Source organism: Mus caroli, chromosome 14 (assembly GCF_900094665.2).
Source record: "Mus caroli chromosome 14, CAROLI_EIJ_v1.1, whole genome shotgun sequence".
Classification (NCBI taxonomy): domain Eukaryota; kingdom Metazoa; phylum Chordata; class Mammalia; order Rodentia; family Muridae; genus Mus; species Mus caroli.
Genome location: NC_034583.1, coordinates 2,798,645 through 2,811,593, shown reverse-complemented (window position 1 = coordinate 2,811,593; position 12,949 = coordinate 2,798,645). Strand labels below are relative to the sequence as shown.

The following is a 12,949-nucleotide window of genomic DNA, read 5'->3' as shown; positions in this document are numbered from 1 at the left end:
ATGTTTAAGCTTTCTTCTTCTCTCCTCCCCTCCCCTCTCCTCTCCTCTCCTCTCCTCTCCTCTCCTCTCTTCTCCTCTCCTCTTCTCACTCCTATATCTTTTTTTTTTATTAATTTTTTTTTTGCCATTGCCATTTTTACTGACTGACAGCAACTGACAATTAAAATCAATAGGCAGCCTGGAACTAATGCCCTGTCCACTCATAAAGGAGATGACAGTGTTCTCAGATCAGGGACAGGTGGAAAGCAGAGCCTCCTGCATGGGGAAGACTGCTTTATTTGTGGAGAACTCTAGACAGGTGACCAGTTCAGTTTGAGACCAAGAACCTGAGCTGAAAGTGATCTCACAGACCAAGCCAGAATCCAGAGAGTCTAGCAGACTGGCAGGTGTTTGACAGCGGTACAAACTAATTCCACTATACCTGAGGCCCTCCCTGAAAGGTCTCTGTAAAGTTTGCACTTACAGAGGGCTGGCAGGGCACATTCTAGTAACAAGTACATCTCCCCCCAAAACTTACTTTTGAGAATTGTGAAGCTTTGAGTTGGTCATATTTCTACAGCTGAGCTATGATTTAGATATGCATCTTACTACAACTGATAGGATTGAAGAGCCAGACTGGGTACCATCCCATGTTTTTGAAGTACAGGTGAGAAGTTACTATTTAGCAAGATCTGGAAATTTATGAAGCCTTCTACATCAATGAATTACCCTCACTTAAGAGCCATCAGCCCAGATATTCACAGCCTCAAACCTCACACATGCTGTGTGGTTAGGAAAGCTGCTTAGGCTGAGGGTCTAGATCGAGGCTGCTCTGCAGCCGGCATGGTAGGAAGAGAAGGTCGGCTGATCCATAATGGATGCCCTGTGTTCTTAAAGCAGGGCAAAGTGTAGGAGCTTGTTATTCTGCTTTGAAGCTGCCTGTCTCTCTCTTTGGAGTGGATCAAAGCCTCCTTTTATTTATTTATTTATTTATTCATTTTATTTCTTTCCAGAATTCATATAAGCTCTTAATGCAGAGCCTGCCTCTTGATGCACTCCAGGTTTTTTCCCCCTATTGCAAATCCCCTCCCCTCCAGTCTCACACTCACACAGCACGGCAAGGCACTGTCCTTGGGTTCTCCCATTCCCCACCCTCCACCCTCATTTCTCCTTGTCTTCTTCCCTCTCCATACCTCTCTCTTGCTCCTTCCCTCCCTCTTGTTGTCCTTTTGTCCTATTTTAGAATCATCCAGTAATATTCGGTCTCAGAGAAGATGTGCACTGACTTTCCAAAGCTCTTGTACAGCCTTATTGTTGTCCTAGCCAAACAGGGATGTTGCTATTATTTCTTTGTTCTCTCCTTTTCTAAAAGAGGAGTTAGATTGGAGGAAAAAACTGTTGTGAATGAGCCCAATGGAATCAGCTTCAAAGTTGCTTTGGAAACTAAAGAGAATGTGAAACAACATGTATTAGTGGCTTGAAAAGGCTGGAGGACGTGTTTCCAGAATATTCTGTTCTCATTGAAGGCCCTGCTTTTATTTTTTTCCCTAAAGGTTAATGCTACAATCTCCATAATGCAGGAAACCATACAAATTGTACTACCCATGTGACAGAGGGTGTAGTCCACACCTCTGCTTATCTGACAGAGAGCAAAGATACTGCAGTCTTGTGGACTGAGGGCTACTGCCAATGATATCCTTTGAATCCTGGCACACAACTCCTCTGGGATAGCAAACCTACAATCTAGGTACACAAACAAGATACATACATCCAAATTCCATTCTTAAATCCTTTAAGCAACTGGATTGTAGGAAACAGAAGATCTTATAGATGGCAATTTAGAAAATTAATTCAAAAACACCATCTGCTAAGCCTCAGTTCTTGGAAAACGCCAGGCTCTGCAGAGAGAAAGGCTGTGTATGGAGATAGAGTTCAGTCTGCTCATATCTGCTCCCAAAGCCTTTTTCTTCTAGAATCCAGAGCTACTGTATCCAGATGATACAAGGCCTCACCAGATGCTAAGCAGTGTGGTACTGAAGAGACCCTCAGTCTATCTCTGGTAGTCTTGTGTAAGCATTTGGCACCTTGCTTGGGATAGTCTGCTATTCCCAAGATCCCCAGAGTGTTCATTAACAAATACTGCCCAAGAACAAGGCAATTTGCCAATCTCTAAAGAGGACATGGATGTGAATATTGGCAACTTTTCTCTTTAGACAATGAATTGACTTCAAGAGAGGGGATGATAAAGTTCAAAGGCATAAAGCTGATGTGATGGAGTACAGAGCCCATGAACCTTGGGGGAGTGTATACAGTTTGCTACATATATAGCAGTGCTCCATTATCTCTGTCCAAACTCTCTAGAGGGAATTTACACTATACTTTGTTGTTTCATAGGTCTTATTTCCACTAAGAAAAATAAGTGCCTGTATGTTATGCCACATGGTCATTGTTCCCACTGATAAATGTTTATGAACATGACATAGGATCCTGTAGCCCTCTTCCTCTAAGAACTCAGCACACCATAAAGAATGTTCCTTCCTCCATTCTAAATCATGGTGAGGGAGGATTCCATGGGATTATAAACCCAAAGTTACTATAATTACTGCTGCCAACATTAGATTTTTAATGGAGAAATAACTGCTACATCAAATTAGGAAAAATCATACTGAAGATGTAGTTTGTGATAGAGGGCGCCATCTCGTCTGTGTTTCAGAAGTTGTGAGACCTTCCTTTCCTATTCTGTCCTGATTATACCTGGCCTCAGGCCTCAGGGAGAGCCTAAGTATACAGGCAAGGAAGGACTGAGGCGGGAGTGGGGGGACTATCGGGGTCACTGTTCTCCTGTGATAACCCTCACCTGTGCTCTGTCAGTAAGCCCAGCAAATTCACTGGTTTACCAACTGGTAGGATCAAACTTTGGTTTGTGATTGGACTTTAGAAGGTTTAGATGGTAGTGACCCCTATTCCCAGTGAAAGTTTTTGATACATACATTCATACATGCATACATGCATATATATATATATAAAATACATATTTGAATAGCAAGCAATAAGTTGTAATTTCCTCAGTCAGGATTCCCAGTCAGAAACAAATGTATGACTAGGTCATTTGTGAGCACAGCTGACCACCAGTTTGGTAGCCCTGATCCGTTTACAAAACCCAACCTAATTTTTGAATTCCTTGACATCAGTTTCTTTCTCCATGGCATAAGGAACCATGGACTGTGGGTCTTAGGCCTTATGGTATTTCTATTTCCTCCCAACTCTTCACTCCAAACCATCCCAGCAAGTAAGAATATCTGGGGCGTTCCAGAGAATCACAAAAATCTGCCTCCTGTCAAATTCTCAACAACCCTCCCAGCTTATTCCTTAAGCTCTGAAATCAGCCTTCCTGTTCCAAAGAATAGCCCCAAATCCTTGCTCTAGCCTCTCTCTCTCTCTCTCTCTCTCTCTCTCTCTCTCTCTCTCTCTCTCTCTCTCTCTCTCTCTCCCTCTCTCAAAAAGCCATGAATCTGGACCCCACATTTATTATTAAGTAAGGGTTCCAGGACTTATTTTCTCTTCACGCCTTCTGCTCTCTGGGAGCGTGCTGACTCGCCTTCTTAAGTTGGCAGGGAAGCATATGAGGGTAAGGCTTCCTGCAAACCTTATCGACAGCCAGAAGCCACACATTTCCAAAGTGTAAATATGCAACCCGTGTCTGGAGCCTGAGATGCAGAGTCACATGAAAGTGTTAAAATAAAATAAAGTTGACAGAGCCACTCCATCAGAAGCAGGCAGCGAATGAGATGTTATGAAACGCTTATAAGCCTAGGGAGTAAGGTGCTCAAAGACAATTACCAACTAAACATTTCATTAATGAAATAATGATTAATTATAATCACTAATTAAAATGCAGGATTATGCTGTTGGTTTTGAGCATTAACAGGAGTAATGACATTACCATTTTTAATGGAATTCCAGGAATGAAAATTATAGCAACTCACAGAAAAGACATGGCTGGCAAACGTGATTAGGAGTTATTGTTTAAACCCAGGGGCATAGAATTCTCCCTGCTGGTGAACTTAAGTTAAGTAAGTTTAATGTGGTGTAATTTAATTACTAAGCATAGTTTTCTTCTCAGTGGGAAGAGATACCAGGTTTTTGCTAAGAACAAAAGGAAGGCTGTAAATAGCTCTCAGTGATGGCTGGCTACTAAGGGGGGAAATCTAAGAGCATTCAGCTGTCTTTTGCATAATGTTTGAGGGTAGATGCATCCTGGACTCATTGTAAATTTTATTTAATTAATGCTTTGAGGATTAACAGCAAAGCAGACCTTGCAGCCTGGAATAAAAAGCTTCTGGGATTATCCAGAAAGTGATTTTCCCCAGAAAGGATGTCCCCATTAATAATTAATGCCAGGCGTTTTCATAAATGTCAGATTCCCACTGCAAGCAGCAACTTGACCCTCAGTAATAAACCATTTAAGATTCATTAAAGAGAAGCATCATTCTTAAACTGCTTGCCATGGCACATGAGCTCATCCATAATGTAAAATGTTGGCATTAGTTGTGTTAAAAAAAAAAAAAAAGCCAGCACGTGGCTTTCAGGTGGCTGGACCGCTTACTTCTTGCTTCTCTGCAAGGTGAGGTCTGGCTTCCTTTGGCTCTGTCCTGGGTCAAAGGATTTTGAAAGCAGAGGAGAGCCTCAGAGGAGATCCCACTTAGATGCACCATCACCACTGGCTTATGGAGCTTCGAGATTCTCTGACTCAGAGCACCGGCCAGTACATTGTCAGGTGTGCAACCGCAGTATGACTGGCTTCTACCCACTTGGTGGAATCCCACCTACCAAACGCCCACTCCCAACTGCGACAATAAAAAATATACGAACAATCTCATATGTCCTTAGGGACAGAGTCTCAGGGGGAATTTACCAGAGTGCATTCACTAAGACTCTCCAGTCAGACAAGTGCCTGAGGCTGTGGTCATTCAGAATCTCAGATTATCACTTTCAGTCACAGCTGTCCACAGGGCCAAAGACATTTTGCTTTTAAATCAGGTCAGGGATAGTAGCGTAAGGATTCAAAAGTAGATATCACAGTGGCAATAGTGTGCCATTAAAACCAGTCCTGGTGATCTGCTTTTAATGTCCCCAAGCTGCTGTGTAGTTGTCCCCATGTGCAAATGGCCATTTCCTTCTCCTCACCATATTCATGGTGGCTAGTGCTGTGGGCAACCACTGTTGTCCTGACTTTTTGATGACTCTAGTGAATGACCAAAACCTTTTCCGCCCTACCTTCCCTCCCTCCTTTCTTCCCCCCCCCCTTCTTTTTCTTAACCGGAAAATAGTATGGTACCCAAGGAAAACTATTCTCACAATTGTCAAAAGTCTGAAAACAAGCACAGAAGTTTTTCTTAATAATCAACACAGGATTGATTTTAAAAAATACACTTTTAATTTTGTCTGCATACAGGATGCCCCATGTTGACTGAAATAAATGAGAAAAAAAATGGATAAACATGGAGCTCTCTGGAAAGTCACTTGGTCTAACACAAGCAGAGACCAGTCTGGCTTGTGATCTGCCTCCTTTCTGTTCGTAAATAGAATCAACAAGAGCAGTTATATCACAGTAACTCGCAGCCACAAGGTATTTGGTATTCTCAGGGTAGATTGAATGGGACATAAGGGGAGCAGTGTCCTTACGGTTGTCCAGGCTGTGTGACAGCTGACAGGACATAGCCCACACTTCAGGGAGAGCATGAGATGGATCAGTTCTTGGAGAACCAGACTGGAGTATATGTGCTGATGTCATCTAGTGATAACAGTCCCACTTTTTCTGCGTACAGTCACACTCTGGCCTGATAGCAGGTCATGGTAAGTAGGAGTCCTTTCCAGTATTGTACTTTGAAGAGGCCTGTTTTAAATAAACCAGCCAAACCGTGGTTCAGGAATCAGCAAGCAAAGAGCCTGCTTGGCTCACAACCTGTGTAAGACTTATTAATTCAGAGAGTAGAAAGCCTACATGTGCTAATTACCAAACCTACTAATTAGCTTTAATTATAAGCTTGGAAGGAAGTTTAAGTGTGTTGCATTTGATAGGACTGTTGACCTTTTCAGTGTATTTTGGGGGAGGGTTGAGAAGCAGAAAGAAGGTGTTATGAAATTCATCAGAGAGCAATTAATTTAGGTCTTCTGATGAATGTGCTATAAATTAACACATCTGTGCACATCAGTCCATAAGGGTGCTTTACTAGAGTCTTCCCAGTACCAACTCCCAGTGCCTCATCCGGCCAAAAAGAGATTCTCATTCCCTACGTAAAATCTTATTCTGTTACTGTTGCTAAGCAAAGTGACAGGCTGGGCACAGCTCGATGGATGCTTTTATATGTAAATCATAGCCCAGACAAGGGCTGACTTTGACTGATTCTGGAGGGTCACTGAGAGAACCTGTCCTTGCAGACATTTGATGAGATGCTTAGAAATCTATTTCATGCCAAGGTCTGGCAGTACTGTCCTGTCAGCCTCTCATCCTGTCATAGTTTCAGTGTCCCTGAGCCTTCCTGGCCAGAGGCTTGAGACATCCTTTCATGTGGCAGGGATGCTCCATACTGTCTTCTTGCAGCAAAACAGCTTCACGTCTGATATTCCCAGGAACACAAATGACAGGTTTCTAGGATGGGCTTCATAGCCTCTGCATCAGTAATGACACCCTTGCTTCCAAAAGCATGTCACAAGCTCATAAATGACATCTGAAGCCAGAGCTAACCAGGCAGCTTGTGGTTGCCTGCTGGAACTGCTGAACTCTGAGCCCCTTTCTTCTAGATCTGAAGAATCTTTGGTTTGGTTCGAATCTCTAGGAACTGACGTATACCCTAGTAATGACCAGAGGGATCTCATATAATATAATAAAAAAAAACATGATCAACATGGAATAATCTCTGCTTAGCCAGCACACACTTGCCTACAAGATAAGGGGTTATCCCTGGCAAAGGAGTGGGGAAACAGAGTAAAAAGTTTTGTGGGTTCAGAGATGAGATCCCTAAGAAGGGAATCATAAAGACAAGTAAAAAGATCTGCCTTCTTCTCATTCTGAAAACAAGGCAAACAAAAGAGCCTGTAGGACACACTGCCCTAGATACAACCCCTTCTTTTTAAGTCAGGGTAGTCACACTGCCCTAGATACAACCCCTTCTTTTTAAGTCAGGGTAGTCANACTGCCCTAGATACAACCCCTTCTTATTAAGTCAGGGTAGTTAGACTGCCCTAGATAAAACCTCTTCTTATTAAGTCAGGGTAGTCACACTGCCCCAGATGCAACCTTCTTATTAAGTCAGTGTAGTCACACTTCCCCAGATGCAAGCCCTTTTTATTGAGTCAGGGTAATCACACTGCCCCAGATGCAAGCCCTTACTAAGTCAGGGTAATCACACTGCCCCAGATGCAAGCCCTTCCTATTAAGTCAGGGTAATCAGAGTCCTGGCTAAACTTTTGTTTAGATGTTGAACTCCAGTGGTGATGAAATTTCATGATAAGAATTCATGTTTTTCAACTTTAAAACAGGATGGTATGATTGGATGAGAGCAAAAACCGAATGGAGTAAGCTGTAGAAATGTATCCTCTCCCAGATCCCCAGGCTGTGAATGTGAGGTCCAGCTGTCATCAGAGTTTGATGTTAATAAAGGTTCATGAGAGCTCTGGGGAGCAATACTTCCTTCCTTTATGCTGCTCTCTAGTGGTTGGCTGCAGTTTCCAGTGTTGCCTAGTTTCATTCTTCTCTGTATGGATATCTGTATGCCTTCTAATCACTCTGAAAAGATTAAGCACCAGTTTTTAAAGTTATCACTTGCCTTAGTCCTGTATTGGCTCATCTTAACTGCATGTGTCACAGATTTTATTTCCAAATGGGGATGCATTGTGAGATACCAAGTAGACATGGATTTTTAATAGCATCATTCAATCAGCTATAGGGTCCTTAATCTCTCTCTCTCTCTCTCTCTCTCTCTCTTGCTCTCTCTCTCTCTTTCTCTCCTCTCTCTCTCTCCCTCTCTCGCTCTCTCCCTCCCTCCCTCCCTTGCTCCTTCCATCCCTCCTTCTCTCCATCTCTCTCTCTCTCTTATTAGTTAGTTCATTTAATTATGCATGTATGTGTGTGTGCATGCATAGAGGTCAGATGTCACTCTGAAATAATCAGTTCTCTCTTTTCACTGTAAGGATTTGGATGACTAAAGGAAATCTGTCATGTTTAGGGGAAAGTGTGCTTACCCACTGGGCTATCTTACCAGCTGCTGGTACATGGATGTTTGTTTTAATGCCATCACAGCTTTTCTCCTTTAGATACAGAGTAGATCTAAATCTCTCCAGTCATGAGATGAAATCCACCCTCCCAACCTAGATATGCTGCTTTGACAGCCTTGTGAGCCCCTTGCCTCAACCCCTGTTGTTGGATATTTATTCCAAACCAATGTGTGTCCTCTAAACTGGTTGCTGAAAGGTATGCTTTTAATAGTTTTTGGGGTGTGTGTGTGTGTGTGTGTGTGTGTGTGTGTATGAGTGTGTCCGTGTGACCAGAAAACATCACTTTTACTCTATAGTCCTTTTATAGCTAATTTTATTGCCCTTATCTTCAGCATATTTATAGATCGTCCCTGCGTTTATTGAGCCAAGTCATTGTAGTTAAAGCTGAAGTGATGCTTGCTTATCCCTGTTCTTAATGCAGACCTGGCTATGCTAATGGCTAAAACTACATATCACTCAGCAGAAAGCTATGCTCCCAGGTCAAACATGCTTCAGAGAAGAAACTTGCAGTGTGTCAGGGAAATTAGCAAACAATTGTCAGCAGAAGGGGAGGTGGGGAAAGAACAGGAAGATTTGAGATCAGCAGCAACAGCTACATATCTGAACCTGGTTTATCTTATAGTAAAGATTTCCCCATCCCACCCCCACCCCAGCAGTGTAGAAGGTGATGGGAGGTTAGCCAGAGCTGTACTAGAAGCAGCTCCATCCTTTCTGGCACTTTCCTCATGCCAGAGGAAGACACCTAAAGTTGAGCCCTAGGCTCTACATACATGTACACACAAGTGCAAACACACAAACACAACCCCCTCCCCCATTTTCCCCACACATCAAAAAAACATGCATTTTATTCAGGATGCTATTCATACAAAATACCTGTAATAAGCAAATCCAGAGTGGTGGAAGGCACATTAATGGTTGACAGGGTTAGTGGCAGGTAAGGATTCAGAAAGGATGAGGTACAACTTAATGGCTAGAGGGTTTTCCTTGGAGGTAATGAGAAGGTTCTAGAGTAATAAGGGGACTCTAACTTTTTGTCATTGCAATATACTATGATCATCTATAAATGTGTTGAACTTAACATCTATAAATGTGATCATCTCAACAGTCGTGGAATGCACACAGCCTGTGGCCTGCAAGTTGGGCACATCTGTATCTAGATGGCAAAAATAGTTGTACATTGTGAATATTCTAAGTGCCACTGTATTGTAGTTTAAAATGGGTAGGTAGTAGGTTTTATTTTATGTATATTTCAGCACAAAAAAACCAATCCTGCTTATTTCTAATCCACATATTAGTTTCCTACCTTCTGAATAAATCCAAACTGAAGTCCAAGTGTTAGTTTTTCCCCAACCCCTAATGACAACACCACTTCTCTCCTATGTGTACTTCAAATCCTGTCCTGTCCCTCAGCTGTTCTTGGAAGTTTCTTATCCTGGGAAACCTCCACTAGATGTAATCCCATTGCTTGCTTTCACCTGAGTCTTGCACAACCTGGGTTCCAGCTCAATGGCTGACTTGAAAGACACCATGCAACTTTCTGAGCCCCAGTTCCTTCCCCTGAAGAAATGAAACTCCAGAGGAACTCCAAGGTCTTTTCTTGATCTCAAAACTTCATACCCTGCTACCTTGCCCTGGCCCTGGCTTTTGCTGGTGACACCTAAGAGTGCATTCCTATTTAGCATCTCTGAGTCAGTACTAATTCCCGTGGTGCTCCAGGTAATAAAGATGTCACATCTTTCTTACTGGTATTAAGGTAGACCTCCTCCACCTCATTCCAAATATATGCCACTGTATCTGAGAGACCAAAGGAGAGACTTCCTTAAGACCGTGATTAAATCCTGTCTGATTAGATATAGCTCAACATGTCAGAGTGTAATTTCAGAGCTTCCTTAATATATCTGCCCTTTCCATAGCCTTCCTATTTCTCTATTCTGGGTTTGCTCATGCAGTTCTCTTATTAGACTATGAGTCTAGGACTGACTGGGGCTGACTGTGCTCACCTAGGAGAGTGCCCTAAGGACTTCTGTTTCTTCTGTTTTTACCTACCTGAGAGGTGTGTTAAGGGTTTTCTTTGTGGCTATTCTGCTTCTACATTTGTCTGAATGCAGCTGGATGGTTAATGACAAGAGAAGCCATCTTGCTTTATCAAGGGCTTTCCCCTTGTCACTGTCTAGACATGAGGTATGCATGTTTCTTTCATGATCTGCTCGGGATAGCATTGCAGTTTATCCCAAGAGTCACTAAGTGTAAAAATCCATGTTCCACACATGTATTCTACCCCCCATCCAGACTAGGGATCCATGTGTTCTGCCTGTCTGTAAGGACCCCTCTAATTCAGTGGCTGTGGCAAGTAGACAACAGAATCACATGGACTAGAAATCCCAGTGTGAATTTCAAGTGAGGATGGCAAACAGGGGTCAGTTCCTTGCACATGTCAGCTTCATGGTGATAGGCAGCTCTTTCTTTCCTTCTTTCTCTCTTTCTTTTCTTCTTTCTTTCTTCCTTCGTTCCTTTCTCTCCCTCCCTCCCTCTCTCCCTCTCTCCCTCTCTCCCCTCTCCCCTCTCTCCTCTCCCCTCTCCTCCCTCCCCCTCCTCCTCTCCTTCTTCTTTGTAAAACAAGTACTATTGTGAAGTTTAAATGGGGACTACCTGCATCCTTATCCTGAGAGCAGTACTTGGCCTGATGCTTTAGATATTACCTTCCTTGAGCACCTTTCCTCAGTGGATTTTTAAGGATCCTGATGGATAACCTGCATAGAAGTGAATGTGAGAAAAACCCAAAGCATTGCCCCTATGCTGGTCAGCAAAAAAGGTCCCTTGTGGGGTCACATTGCAGGCTTTTCTGTGACCCTTGACCCTTGGCTCTCTTTGAAAGCAGCAGTTCTTTTGGTTATTTGTGGGAATCTTAGAGGACTGATAGGTTATACCTTGACCTTGATCTGGAGCTCAGGAGAGAGGTCTGGCATAGAGAAGTTGGCTGTTTAAGAAGACCCTTGGAGGGGGGTTCATTCCTGTATCCTTGGATGGGTCTTTCCTTCATTTCAATCTCCATGATGCTGTAATGAGGAAAAGAAAATATTCTTCCCTCTGCTCATCCTAGCTTCAGGGATGGCAAAAGGCAGCTTGCAAAAGAAAGCCCACACATGTCTGTAATGTTATATGATACAGGAACCTTCTAGTTACGAAGTCTGGAAGGAAGGGTCAAATGTATACATTTTTAGTACACTTTCAGTACATGGAAGACATCACAGTGGAAGTCATGAAGAAGTGTGATAGGGAAAACGGGATATGATCTAAGGCTTAAACTGAGGGAACCAGGGCAAAGCTTAGTTCTTCAGATTCCTTGCTGTGAACCTTTGTCCCTTGCCTAGAAGGAAGGGATGATGCCATTCCAAAACAGGCAAGAGCTGGAATCATTTAGAGACCTTCTTGGTAATTCTATTACTTTTGCTTAGAACCTATGCTATGGAGAACCTGATTTCTATCACCCTCACCTACAAAATGAGGATTGTTATAAACTTTGATATTTGGATCTGGAAATTTGAGCCCAAGAATCATACAAACTAGCCCAGTGTGCCTGAGAGGCCTTTCTCAGTCATGAGAAGCTCTGAAAGAGTAAGTCTTCAGGGCACAGGGTGGCTCTCACCTCAAAGACAAGATCTCAAGCTTCAAGTGGGCTCCCACACTTTAACTTAGAAAGAAAACCCCTCTTCTACCCACTCCAGATAGAGTCCCAGGCTAGAAACTGGCCAACAATGAGATTTTGAGTTACTGGTCTCAGACCTATGCCAGGCACTATGGTTAGGTCAGTCTAACAGCAAGTATTTAGAGAAAGCTTTCATCTTGGAGAAAATGAGAAGGGCAGATACCCAGAGCACAGTCAACTTTGGGGGCAGCTCTGACCTTTCTAGAATGAGTAGTCTTATAAGTCATGAGCACCCCAGTTCCTATGCAGAAGTCAGCAGAGAACAAGCTGCTGGAACTTCCTTCTTTGAGGGCGTCTCCTTCCACCCCCACTAGAGATAATCATTTTTTCCTTCACCTCCTTGCACCCTGCCACACACTTAACTCACAGCAAGCCAGAAAACTATGGAATAGACAAGGGGTAGATTGTATATTTATTTTGTTTATTTTCGTTTGGTATTGTTGATGTTCTGCTTTGAGACAGCCTTATTATATAGCCCACGGTGACCTTATTATATAGCCCACACTAACCCCAAACACTTGACCTCCTTTCTTTGTGCTGGGATCACAGGCATGGGCCACCTACTAGACTTTCATGACATCTTAGAACACAGACTTATGGGAACAATTGTAAGATGTCTGATGTGGAGAAGCTTAGACAGAATGCTAACCATGCCTATTTAGGTTCTCCGATTCCCTCCTTGCTACAAAGGAAGCAGAGATGCATCTGATATGTTTTGTAAAGGTCCATATGGTGCGTGTTGTGTTTATAAAAAGATAAGGGAGAGAAGGAATATGTTTGGTGGTATGTGGTCAGGTACAGGGTAAGAGGGTGCCTCCATGGGCCTATGGTGAGGAATCCCTACCCACCTGAGGGACCAGTCACATGTCACACGCCATATTTCAGTTTATTCAGGGCATGGGGATGGGGAGTTGAGAGGGTAGTAGAGACAGAGATAAGGCAGAGGTGGGGAGGGAGAGGGAGAGGGAGAGGGAGAGGGAGAGGGAG

The 12,949-nt window shown here is 43.1% G+C and overlaps 1 protein-coding gene across 8 annotated transcripts in view; it reads left to right on the top strand.

Moving 5' to 3' along the window:
- Nucleotides 1-12,949, top strand: part of Fhit (fragile histidine triad diadenosine triphosphatase) — a 1,519,265-nt gene that overhangs the window by 1,419,535 nt on the left and 86,781 nt on the right. The window lies entirely within an intron of this gene.